We start from the raw sequence: 12,666 nt of genomic DNA on the forward strand, positions 1-12,666 counted from the left end.
TCTCTAGGTATATTTCTTCATCATTTCCGTGATCTAGGTCGATGGCTCCATACTTTTCGATGTCTAGGTATGTGTCTACATATTTTTCAATGTCTAGGTATATTCCTCCATGGTTTCGGATGTCCAGGTATACTTCTTCATAGTTTTCTTCTAGGTATGTTCCTTCATGGTTTTCGTGGTCCAGGTATATTCCGTCATGGCTTTTGATGCTAGGTCAACAATTCCATAGTTTTCGATGTTTGGTTATGGTTCTCCATGGTTTTCATGGTCTAGGTCGACGGCTCCATTGTTTTCGATGTCTACGTCGACAGCTCCATGGTTTTCAATGGCTAGGTATATTTCTCTATGGCTTTCGTCGTCCTGGTATGTTTTTTCATGCTTTTCGAGGTCTAGATCAACGGCTCCGTAGTTTTCAATGTCCAGGTATGTTTTCCCATTGTTTTCGTGGACTAGGTTGACGACTTCATAGTTTTCACTATCCCGGTCGATAGCTCCATATTTTCCGATGTTAAGGTGAATTTGTCCATGGTTCCCGATATGAAAGTCAACGGCTCCATAGTTTTCGATAGTGTGGTGAGTTTTTCTACGGTTTTCGATATCTAGGTCGTCGGCTCTATAGTTTTCGATGTCTAGTTTAGCGACTATATGGTTTTCGATGTCTAGGTGGATGCCTTCGTATTTTTCAATATATATTCGACAATTTTATATTTCCCGATATTTAGGTAAACGGTGCGATGGTTTACGATATATTTCCTCATAGTTATCGATATCTAGATCTGCGATTTAATAGTTTACATTGACGAGGCAGGTTCCGACGTTACAAAAGACCATGAAAAAATATCACTGGACACCAATAACCATTAAGCTGTGGTCTTAGACATTGAATACCATGGAAACATCTCTTTGGACATTGGAAACCATTGACAGTATCCATGTCAACATGGAATCCATGAATGAGAAGAAGATAGTTTCAAAAATCATTATTCCAAGTAAACAAGTGGAGCTTTTCAAAAAAAGGAATAGAAAATGAAAATATCATCCCATTGCATAGGAATTTCCCAATCTTTCAATGGAAAATTCGATTTGCTGAATGGATAATCAAAATCGTCACCATTATTGTTTGTAAAAGGTTTCAACTCACATGAACATAACCGCACAGTTTTCGTCCGTCTACATAGAAAAATTGGCTGTGTCGATTGCTTTTGTCACATAGAGAAAAGCACTCAACTTGAAACAAATCGTTTTAAAAATTTTTGTCGAAGACGAGGAATGTATGTTTTTTCTTAAGTAAATATTGTCACGCCTCTAAAAAATAAGCTAAATCAGAAAAAAAAAATTGACAAAGTAAAAAAAGAACGCCAATTATTAAAAGGTCGCGACCGTAGTTTCCAATAATTTTCTATATTTGCATTATCAATACAAAACTTCAAAATATTAAAAAAAAAATGAAATTGACAAATACAGTGAATGAAATACGATTCCTATATAGTTGTCACGCCTCGCAAAGAGAAGTGAAATCAGTATAGGGCCGGACAAGTACTCTTAACACATATTTAAACATAATTTGTATCGATCCAATCGACGTCGAATTTTGTGAATAATACCAGAGGATCCTGAAAGTCTGAGAAGAATTGATTTTCTTATAAGTCTCTGCCACCATAGAGTAACATATGACTAGCTTTCATGTGATTTTTTTGGATTTAAAAGCATCTTAGAAGAATTTAATAATGTCAAAATTTGGAGTTACTAATAAAATACTTGTCCACTGATTGATATCATAAATTTTAATGCTGCACGTAATTCAAGTGGTAACTTTTTTCAATTCATTAGAAAATACTTGGCCTCGAATTAATATAATAAATTTTATTGCCGCACGTAAATGAGATGGAATTTTTTTCAGTTGATTTAGCTGTTCGAATCTAATAAGAAGAATGAGGCATCGGTTTCCAAAATGATTTCAAGACCGATTTTTCGGTTTTTTATTTTTTACTTGTTATTTGATTCTTTTGACACTTTAAAAAATAGATACAGATTAGTTTTTGTTTTAATATAAAGTTTTTTCAAGATTTGTGAAATTTTTTTCGAATTGTTCTGTATTTTCTTTTATAAAATAATTTTTTTTACAATTTTTAAAAAAAATTGTTTTAAGTTTTTTTTATGGATGGAATTATCAGCAAACGAGGGACCATCAATGTACTTGTCCCAACCTTTTTTTTCCTAGGGGAAGTTTATGGTTTGATATCACGTCTTTTTTCTCAAAAGTTCCTTATTTATTTTCAGTTGACTATAGGATTTTTGTTTGAATTTCTATGGATTATTTATGATTTTCGTCTTATAACGTTGGTTTTCACGAAAAAAGACCTATTTTTCGTCAAAATAATACTGAAAATATTTCGTCACAGGTCTGTCCTTGGACTTTGGCAATTTTTTTCTTTGTACTTTGATATGTTTTGTCAATTAGAAACCCAAGTGCACGGTCGCAAGCGGGTTGGAGGCCGGGATATGATTTTCGGCTTATAACGCTGGTTTCCACGAAAAAGGACCTATTTTGCGTCAAAATTTTACTGGAAATATTTCGTCACAGGTCTGTTCTTGGACTTTGGTGCTTTTCTAGAGTCGCGGCAGCGACTCTGAGACAAGTACATTTATAAGATATGACGAGTTGCTGCCAGAGACTCTTTACCGGAGCGATAGCGTTTCCAATTGATTTCGAAAATTTTCAAAATTTGTTTCTTCAATAATTAATTAACTATATCATTTCGGAGAATATTATACGTTGACATATGTTTATTATTTTTTTTCTTTCGATTGCGACCTCTTCGAACTCTGTAGCTTGACGCGTTGAAGAGATATTAATTATTTATTTTTTAATTGCATCAAAAAATGGGTCGGATTTTCGCACACATTTTTGATGTTTATTTGTTTTATATCTAGTGACAAATCTGGTGCCAGAATACATTTTATATACCGATATATTTTTTTCCTGGTGCCATAATACCAATATATATCTATATATTTTCGTGTCGTATGACGTATGGTGTGTTGTTTATGCTGATAGATGATGAGGTTATAAAGATCGCGAATTTGACAGTTCACCGATATCCCGGTCGGTAGTACAAGTATATACCTATATATTTCCGTTATGATATGACGTATGGTGTGTTATTTCAATGCTAACTAAATGAGGTTATAAAGATCGCGAATGTTACAATTCACCGAAACTGTTCCAATTTTTTCCGGTTCTGTAGAAAATAAATAAAAGCAGTACAATGTTTTAGTGAAAGTGGTGAGAAAAAAGTGAAGAAGAAAGAGATAAAGACCGAGGAATCCAAGAGTGTTGTGTAATGGGAAAAAAAACGAAAATTGTCAACAACGTTCGGATTGATGGTAAAAATATTTAGAAAGGTTAGAGATTTTTTCTATATATATCTTGAGATGTAGTCCGGATTCTGAAACATTAGAAATAAAAATCCATGCCTCCGCTCTTTCTCATCAGCTCTCTCTGATTATATCATTAAACTTGTCGATGTTTGTTATTGCAGAATATCTAAAGACGCGGCATCGTCTTGTAATAAAATAACCCAAAACAGGAATGACGAAAAAGAGCCAGGGACTATCAAAATTTAGAAAGGCAGTATAATCGCATTGTCTGTAAACGTATAACAGACTATTCGAAAGTGCTTGATTACAAAATTTCTATTGGCAAATCGAAACTGAGGCAATCAGTATTTTTTTCATTTTGCATTGGTGGAAATTTTTTCATCAAAAAGACTAAATTGATAATCACGGAGAGTTTTCACTTCAATTCCAACAACGTAAAATTTAAGTTCGAAATAAAATATGTCCGCGTGTGTGTATATGTGTGTATTAGGGTGGTCGTTATTTGGGGTTTTTTAAAACAATGCTTAACCCTCGACCATGCGAGTTGAAGTTTTCCGTTTAAAATACATGGAATTTTTCTGCGTCTGTGGTCCCGATTTTACTGTGGGCCTCAATACGTTTGGAAAATCTTGAAATTTTCAGAAATTATTTTACAAGCATGTTGCTACACGGAAAAAATTTTCAAAGCTCCTATCCTTAAAATGTTGTATAGCATCATCATACTAACCCATTAATGCGCAAAACGATATTTTTGGACACACAATTTCAAGCAAAAAACAGAAAATTTTTATGCTTTTTTTATCAATCCCACAAGCGTAGATTTATTTTTTTCAACTAAGCCATGGTATGGACCGGATAGCTGGTTTATTAGGCTTCAATTTGCTTTTTTTAAAACTTGAGTAGGACCATTTTTTGCTGAGATGTTGAACTTTGAATGAAAAACTCTTTTGTCTTTGATCGACGATATCTCAGCAACCAATGGTCGCACAGGAAATTCAAGGGCAGTTCTGAAAACTGGAATGAATGTCCTACAAGATTCCGTTGCGATCTTGAAGGTGAAATTTTCCTTTCATCCTTGTGCTGAATTTAAAAAAATAGGAAAAAATGTATTTTATGGTTTTTCAGAAAGTCAATAGCCAAATTTCAAATAATCATGAAATGACTGATGTTGAGTATGCCATTTACAGCTGAATATACCCCCAAAAACCCTGCCGAAGTTACATTTCGATCTAACCAATCGTTTCTTCGTTGCAACCGATCAAACATTAATCAAATTTGAGGGTCACGTTTTTTACGTTAAACGAGTCATGATCATGACAAAAATGAAAAATGAAAAATTTCCAAGTTTTTTCTACATTTTTTCCATAAATAAGGTTGAAATATACAAAAAAAAAAATTCCGAAAGTTTTTAATGAAAATTGATTGTTTTTCTTAAGGCTTCCAACATTGAGAGCTTCTGAAAAACCATAAATTACTTTTTTTTTCCTATTTTTTTAAATTCACGACAAGGATGGAATAAAAAATGGATCTTCAAGATTGCAACGGAACCTTGTAGGACATTCATTCCAGTTTTCAGAACTGCCTTTGAATTTCCTGTGCGACCATTGGTTGCTGAGATATCGTCGATCAATGACAAAAGAGTTTTTCATTCAAAGTTCAACATCTCAGCAAAAAATGGTCCTACTCAAGTTTTAAAAAAAGCAAATTGAAGCCTAATAAACCAGCTATCCGGTCCATACCATGGCTTAGTTGAAAAAAATAAATCTGCGCTTGTGGGATTGATAAAAAAGCATAAAAATTTGCTGTTTTTTTCTCGCACTTTTTCTCAAAATCGCGCACAACATGTAGCTCTGCATTTTTTTCGTCATAAGATCTTGAAAATAGAAACCTGAAGCTTCAAAATGCATTTTTTTAGACCTCTATACGACCATTTTTCACTGATATACAACATTTTAAAAAATTACTAAATCATGCAGAAAAATTGATATTTAAATCCAAGTTCATGCTTACAGGCACGTCTTCCTCTTACCGGACATAGCTACGGCTTTGCGTAGATTTTTTTTTTATCATTTGGAACCGTTTTGGGGGACGGCGCGATCAATTTTTTTTTTTCACCCATATTAAGGGCCATCCTAAGGTATATACTTGTACTACAGACCGGGATATCGGTGAACTGTCAAATTCGCGATCTTTATAACCTCATCATCTATCAGCATAAACAACACACCATACGTTATACGTCATGAAAATATATAGGTATATACTTGCATTATGGCACCAGAAAAACAATATATAGGTATATAAAATGTATTATGGCACCAGATTTGTCACTAAATAAAACAAATAAACATCAAAAATGTGTGCGAAAATCCGAGACCATTTTTTGATCCAATTAAAAAATAAATAATTAATATCTCTTCAACGCATTAAGCTACAGAGTTCGAGGAGGTCGCAATCGAAAGAAAAAAAAATAAAAAATATGTCAACTTATAATCTTCTCCGGAATGCTATAATTAATCAATTATTGAAGAAACAAATTTTGAAAATTTTCGAAAACAATTGGAAACGCTATCGCTCCGGTAAAGAGTCTCTGGCAGCAACTCGTCATATATATAAATGTACTTGTCTCAGAGTCGCTGCCGCGACTCTAGATACTGCCATTATTCACTAACTATGCGAACGTTTGTTACATATGTCCCGCACTTCGTAACGTCAAACCCCGGCCGGTTCGTTACCACACAGCTATCAAAGGGAACTCGTATATATAACCTACATAATTACACATGATATATAATTACGCAACTGACGATATATTTACACTGAACAATATTCCGCGCACTCTGGTTTAATTGAAAGATTATCTCAGTTGACACTTATTTCCAATCGAATGAAATAATGAAATCTTGAAAAGTTTCGTTGACATATGCATCGCGCATTTTTTAGATTTTTTATTTGCACACACAGATCACAGTCTACATTTCCGCGACCGCTTTTATACCGGTTTAGTATACCACAAGTTTTAACAAAATAAATATTAACCACTTTTCACTAACCATTTTCATTTATTAATTAGAGTCCGCACACAACAGTACTTTGGGGATCATAACCTCACCTGTCAAAATGACGTTCAGTATGAAAACAAGTCTCGGGTGGTTTCGGATGTGCGTATCGATGTATTGATATCATAGAACCTATTTACAAATGATTTAAATGATAAACTTATTTTCAGTCAAACGAATTAATGAAATCTTAAAAAGTTTCGTCGACATGCACCGCGTATTTTTTTATTTTATTCTTTTTCACACACCAGACTACATTTACGCGACTGCTTTTATACCGGTTTAGTTTAGCATTCCACAGATTTTAGTACTATGCACTTCGTTAGATGACGAAAGTTTTTTTTATTTATCCCACACGCATTCCATAATGTCAAAACTCCGTTTGCTTATACGATGATCGAAAACTGACACATGGTTTATATATATATATATATAATATAATATTCACGGAGTCTGACAATGAGCACGGTCGGGATAAGACTCAAAAGTTAGAAGGCCTAAAATGGCAAGCAGGCATTCTGTATAACGCATATATAGATATACAGAATTCCTGTTCGCTATTTTAGACCTTCTAACTCTTGAGCCCCACCCGCGGTCGGCCTAGCAGCTGGAGGAGCCGACATCGTTGAGCCAATCAGAATGCGTAGAGGCAACAACTCTACTACCACTAACTACGTCAAAACGCGTATACGTATACGTCGAACTCGTGATGTGTCAGTAACTTTTGCATAATCTTGAGCCCGTGCAAAGTTTTTTCTCAGCAATTACGCCACCGATCGTGTTGATTTTGGGCGCAATCGAAAGAGAATTTCTTAATTAACTGAAAGTTCAATTTTCAAAGCCTCAGATGACTCATAACTTCTGTAATTCAAAAAAATCACTTGCCAATTTTACTCCCACCACGGCGAATCGTTTTATTCAGAGAAAGTATACTCGGCAAGAGCCTCGGGCCAGCAGACGACAGGGCTGTCAATGTACTTATCCCGAGACTCTACCGAGTCTCTTGATAATTATTATTCATAATTTGTTTCAGTGACGATGCAGGACCTCTTATAATGAGCGACAGTGACCTGATTGAGCGTGCAAAGGTAAATTTATCTAGTTATGATGCAAATTTTAAGTAAACAGACGATTCGTAATAAATTAAAAATGATTAGCCGGAGCGCAATGATTTGGTAATCGTTTGTTACAGGATTCTGGCTCATGGACAGGGATGATTTGGTAGCGAATGAAGACAAACGGAATGGTTTTTTGCGCCCAGAAAGGAAACGTAAAACCGAATTAGAACGATTAAATTCATAACTGTATTCTGGAAAAATAAAAGAAATGCCGTCTTGATTAAACTGTGCTTAGCGACTTCTGCATTTATTCGACAACGTTTCCTTTCTTTGAATTGAAAGGCTTGCAACCCTTGATTCTCATCATTTTACTGGGTTCACTTCATTTACGAATTCCATCCAATATATTAAATTTGTCAAATTGTCGAACCATTCTCGCACCATATCGAACCATTCTCTGAATCATTCATTTGACTTGATTCGTCAAAATGATTTCATGGTTTTTTAGAGCACGCACGAGCCCATGAAAACAATCCTTTGACGAAGTTGTACCAATAAATATTTGTAATTTTGTAAAATGTATTAAAAATCTCCAAATCACGAATGGAGTAAAGAGTAAAACGCACCAATCACACGACCTCTGGAGCATCCGGCCTTGCTGCAAAATAAGGCGGTTGGAATTTTTTATTGCAATGACGGTAAACCTAATTAACCGATGGCACCTGGATTTCGCACATAGGAAGTAATGATTGGTATCTACTTTCTTGCTAAGAGCCACCGTTTGAAAATGAAGACGATATGAGTTTTTGAAAAAACACGGTTATGTTTTCTTCGTGATAGTTAATCGATGTATTTGTTTTTCTTCGTGATAGTTAATCGATCAGGTCTCATTCTCATACCTCTAGGAAATAATAAGTTCTATCGAGGCAGCCTTTCTCAAAGTGTGAGGCTGTGCGGTACTTGTTTCGATGATTTACTTGTCCAGACACATCCAATGACTTCGTAGGTTTTTTTAGCTTCTGGACGAGCGAAACTGTCGAGCGGCATCTTCGACAACTGTGAATGCGTCTGGGAAATAATAAGTTTGACTGAGGCAACGTTGCTCGGACAACGAACGCTACGAGGTTATTTCCTTCGACAATGCAATGATCATGATGCATCCAGCAATGCTCTACATTGTTTCAACTTGAGAACGGGACAAATTTTAACCTGGCATCGGCGGAGACCGTAAATGCATCTGGAAAATTCAGGAGTTCGTTCGTGGTACAGAGCTCCAACTCTGTGAGATTCTTCTCCTAGAGGATGCGCTTATCCAGACGCATTCATCGAAGCGCTAGGTTGTTTTGGCTGAGCCAATGAGCCAAATGTTCGCCAGGCATCGTGACTAGCTCTTCGAGGTTATTTCCCTTGCTGTTACACTTACCTAGACGTGTCCATCGATACACAAGGTTGTTTTGGTTATATAGCCAGTCAAATTTTTACCTGGCATCGTCCGACACCGGGGATATGTCTGGAAATTTGAAAAGTTCGTTCGCGGCACCCTGGCACAGAGTTCGAATTCTGCGAGATTCTTACCCTGGAGGATGCGCTTATCCAGACGCATCCGTCGATGCACCAAGCTATTTTGACTTTGTAACAGGCCAAGTTTTCGCCTGACATCGTCGGATACTCTGGATGCGTTAGCAAGATTTGAAAGTTACTTCGAGGCACGCTTACGCCGAGTTGAACTCTGTGAGGTTATCTCTCTTGACGATGCTTTTATCAAGACGCATCCATCGACATACCAGCTTGTTTTGGCTATGATGAGCATCAAATTTTTATCTAGCTTTGTCTTGGACACTCTGGATGCATTTGAAAAATTCGAAAGTTCGTTCGAGGGACTCTTCGCCGAGTTCGATTTCTCGAGGTTGTCTTCCTCGATGATGGGCTTTACCAGACTTATCCATCGGTTCACCACATTGTAATAGTTATGTTATTAGTCAAATTTTCACATGGCACCTTCGGACACCCTGGATACGTCTGGAACATTTGAAAGTTCGTTCGAGGCACGTTGTGGCAGAGTTTAACCTCTGCGAGGTCGTTTTTCTTGATGACACGCTTATCCAGACGTATCCATCGATGCACCAGAATTTTTTGGTCACAAAACGAGTCAAATATCTGCCTGGCATCGTCGAACACCGGGGATATGTCTGGAAATTTGAAAAGTTCGTTCGCGGAACCCTGGCACAGCGTTATCGAACTCTGCGAGATTCTTTCCCTGGAGGATGCGCTTCCGTCGATGCACCAGGTTATTTTGGCTGTGTAACAGGCCAAATTTTCGCCGGGCATCCTCGGATGCTCTGGATACGTTAGCAAGATTTAAAAGATAGTTCGAGGCACCCTCACGCCGAGTTAAACTCTGTGAGGTTATCTTTCTCGACGATGCGCTTATCCAGACGCGTCTTTCGACGCACCAGGTTTTCACCTAACACATCTTCAGATTCCATATAAAAATTCCATACGGATTCTAGGAAATTATATGGAAATTCAGAAGAGATTCTATAAGTATTCCATAATAATATTATATCAACAGACATTATGTATTGTGACGTGACATTTTGAGCCACGCCACTCGTACGGTTCCGTGTCGACCAGTGGACCGGATTTACGGTCCTACTTGACCGACGCACGCCGACTCACGGGGCTGGACCGGTCGGAGACTCAACTGGCGTAGAGGCGAAGTATTTTCGTTTGTTTTATTTCACCGTTTGTGATTTAGTTTTTGCGGCGAAAAGTATCTAATATCATCGCGGAATCCGTGAAAACGTGTGAACGTGGTCGAGAAGCCGTCGAGAGAGGAGACTGAGAGAGTTAGAGCCTAATAATTGAATTATACCATTGCCGTTTTATTGCATTTTGGCCCATTTCCCCCCACGTAGTTGCCCTCGCGCGGGAAAACGCGCAAGCGTCTCAGCACGGTTCATAAAAATAGCTTTTTTTGGTTAAATCGCGTGCTCGAGTGCGGATCCGTATTCCAGGTTTAGTCATCGAAATCTGAGAGTGGGTGTCAAGGACTAGCGCCGGAAAAAGGCCCAATGTCGGTGGCCGCCCGCTAGTCCTCCTACTGTAGCAATCAAGAGTTGCAACCCCACCATCGTATCCTTGGGAACCGCGGTCCGAGTCAAATCGGCGCCTCGTCTAATGGGGTTCGGGTTCGTTTCCGAGTTGGAGGTGCTGAATTTCCTGGTGGTTTAAGAGTGGGCCCACCGTGGATTCAGGGACGCTTGGATCCATGAGGGAGGCCTCCCCTCTTTCCGGAGACGAACGCCGAATGGCCCTAGAGGAAGGCGACTAAGGAACGATCATTTGGAAGGACCTGTACTCGAGCGCGGGATTTGAGAACCGTATCAGCCGCATCGATCCTCGTTCGCTGGATCGGAGTGGGGACAACATTCCAACGTAATACGCGAAAAACTCCGAAATACCACGTGAGGCGTGAGGATAGGAGAGACAGAGGACAATCCAGTGCTGGGACACGGGCGCGTGGCCCTTCGTGGGGGGTAACGAGTGGTGGGGATAGCGCGAATTCGGGAGCTCTTGCCTACGAACGAGGCGAGGGATCATCAGTCTACGATCGATATCCTGTGCTGTGAGTCGTGCGTAAGTGCCCTTTGGATTACCTGGTTGTTCTTGGCTGATTCGGAGGAACTCTCGGTGAGCTCGTTCCTCTTTCTCTCCATTAATACGTTCGATCCCGTGATTCTTTAATCATTTATTTGGCGTTCCCTTTGTAGTACTAGTCATTTTGTTTGGCGAACCACGATGCCGTGTTCTTTTGCGACAGTCTCGCGTTCACGCCACGTGGGTATTAATTTTTAGAGTTTGAGGAATCACGGGAGGAGAACAATCGCGACCCAAATCGGCTTTGTTTTTCTTATTGTGCGCTATTTTTCGAGTCATTAATTCCTATTAGTTGTTTTATTAGGAGAATTTTAGTGGAATATTACGGCCAATATTACGTCGTAATATTTCCAAGTTTCGTAACTGCGTAACTGCGAACTATCGGGTTCGCCTCAGTCTCTCTCTCAGCGCGCGCTCAAGGCCAGCGTCGTCCTCGCGTGTTTACCTTTTTTCTTGCGCTTCGCGCTCGCCGCGCGGGCTCTCCAAGCCGATGTCGTTATCTTATGCTCCGGCGTATTATTTTCTAGATTTTTCGTAGTCGAGAATCCCGGGCGAAACATTATTCCCTCGTCGGGATTTATTATTTTGCGTACGATTACTGCGTTATTATATTTTGCTTTGTAAATGGAATTCGTCAAGCTGCCTACACGCCACGACGCACCGCTGCTTACCTATCCGTTTCGGACTACCTCGCAGCGGTGATTCCATATTTTTTCTTTATCGGGTTTGATTATTTCGTGTGCGATTATTACGTTGTTATATTTTCGGTTGTAAATGGAATTCGTCAAGTTGCCTGCAAGCCACGACGTACCGCTGCTTACCTATCCGTTTCGGACTACTTCGCAGCGGTGATTCCATATTTTTCTTTATCGAGTTTGATTCTTTCGTGTACGATTATTGCGTTATTATATCTTACTTTGTAAATGGAATTCGTCAAGCTGCCTACACGCCACGACGCACCGCTGCTTACCTATCCATTCTGGACTACCTCGCAGCGGTGATTCCATATTTTTCGTTATCGGGTTTGATTAGTTCGGGTGCGATTATTGCGTTATTATATTTTGCTTTGTAAATGGAATTCGTCAAGCTGCCTACACGCCACGACGCACCGCTGCTTACCTATCCATTCTGGACTACCTCGCAGCGGTGATTCCATACTTTTCGTTATCGGGTTTGATTAGTTCGGGTGCGATTATTGCGTTATTATATTTTGCTTTGTAAATGGAATTCGTCAAGCTGCCTACACGCCACGACGCACCGCTGCTTACCTATCCGTTCCGGACTACCTCGCAGCGGTGATTCCATACTTTCGCTATCGTGTTTTATTTCTTTCGCGTGCGATTCCTACAGCATTACATTATAATTTTTGTTTGTAAATGGAGACGTCGAGTTGCCTACAAGCCACGACGCACCGCTGCTTACCTATCCGTTTCGGACTACCTCGCAGCGGTGATTCCATACTTCCTTTATCGCGATTTATTTCTCTCGCGTGCGATTCCTGCGTCATT

At 38.9% G+C, this 12,666-nt stretch overlaps 1 long non-coding RNA gene across 1 annotated transcript; it reads left to right on the forward strand.

The window, feature by feature from the left end:
• Nucleotides 1-7,419: 7,419 nt before the first annotated feature.
• On the forward strand, nt 7,420-7,788 carry LOC122408722 (uncharacterized). The gene is made up of 2 exons (XR_006260519.1): nt 7,420-7,528; nt 7,633-7,788. It is a non-coding gene; the product is annotated as an uncharacterized lncRNA (long non-coding RNA).
• The last annotated feature ends 4,878 nt before the right edge of the window (nt 7,789-12,666 follow it).

The sequence above is a fragment of the Venturia canescens genome, chromosome 4 (genome assembly GCF_019457755.1).
Source record: "Venturia canescens isolate UGA chromosome 4, ASM1945775v1, whole genome shotgun sequence".
Classification (NCBI taxonomy): domain Eukaryota; kingdom Metazoa; phylum Arthropoda; class Insecta; order Hymenoptera; family Ichneumonidae; genus Venturia; species Venturia canescens.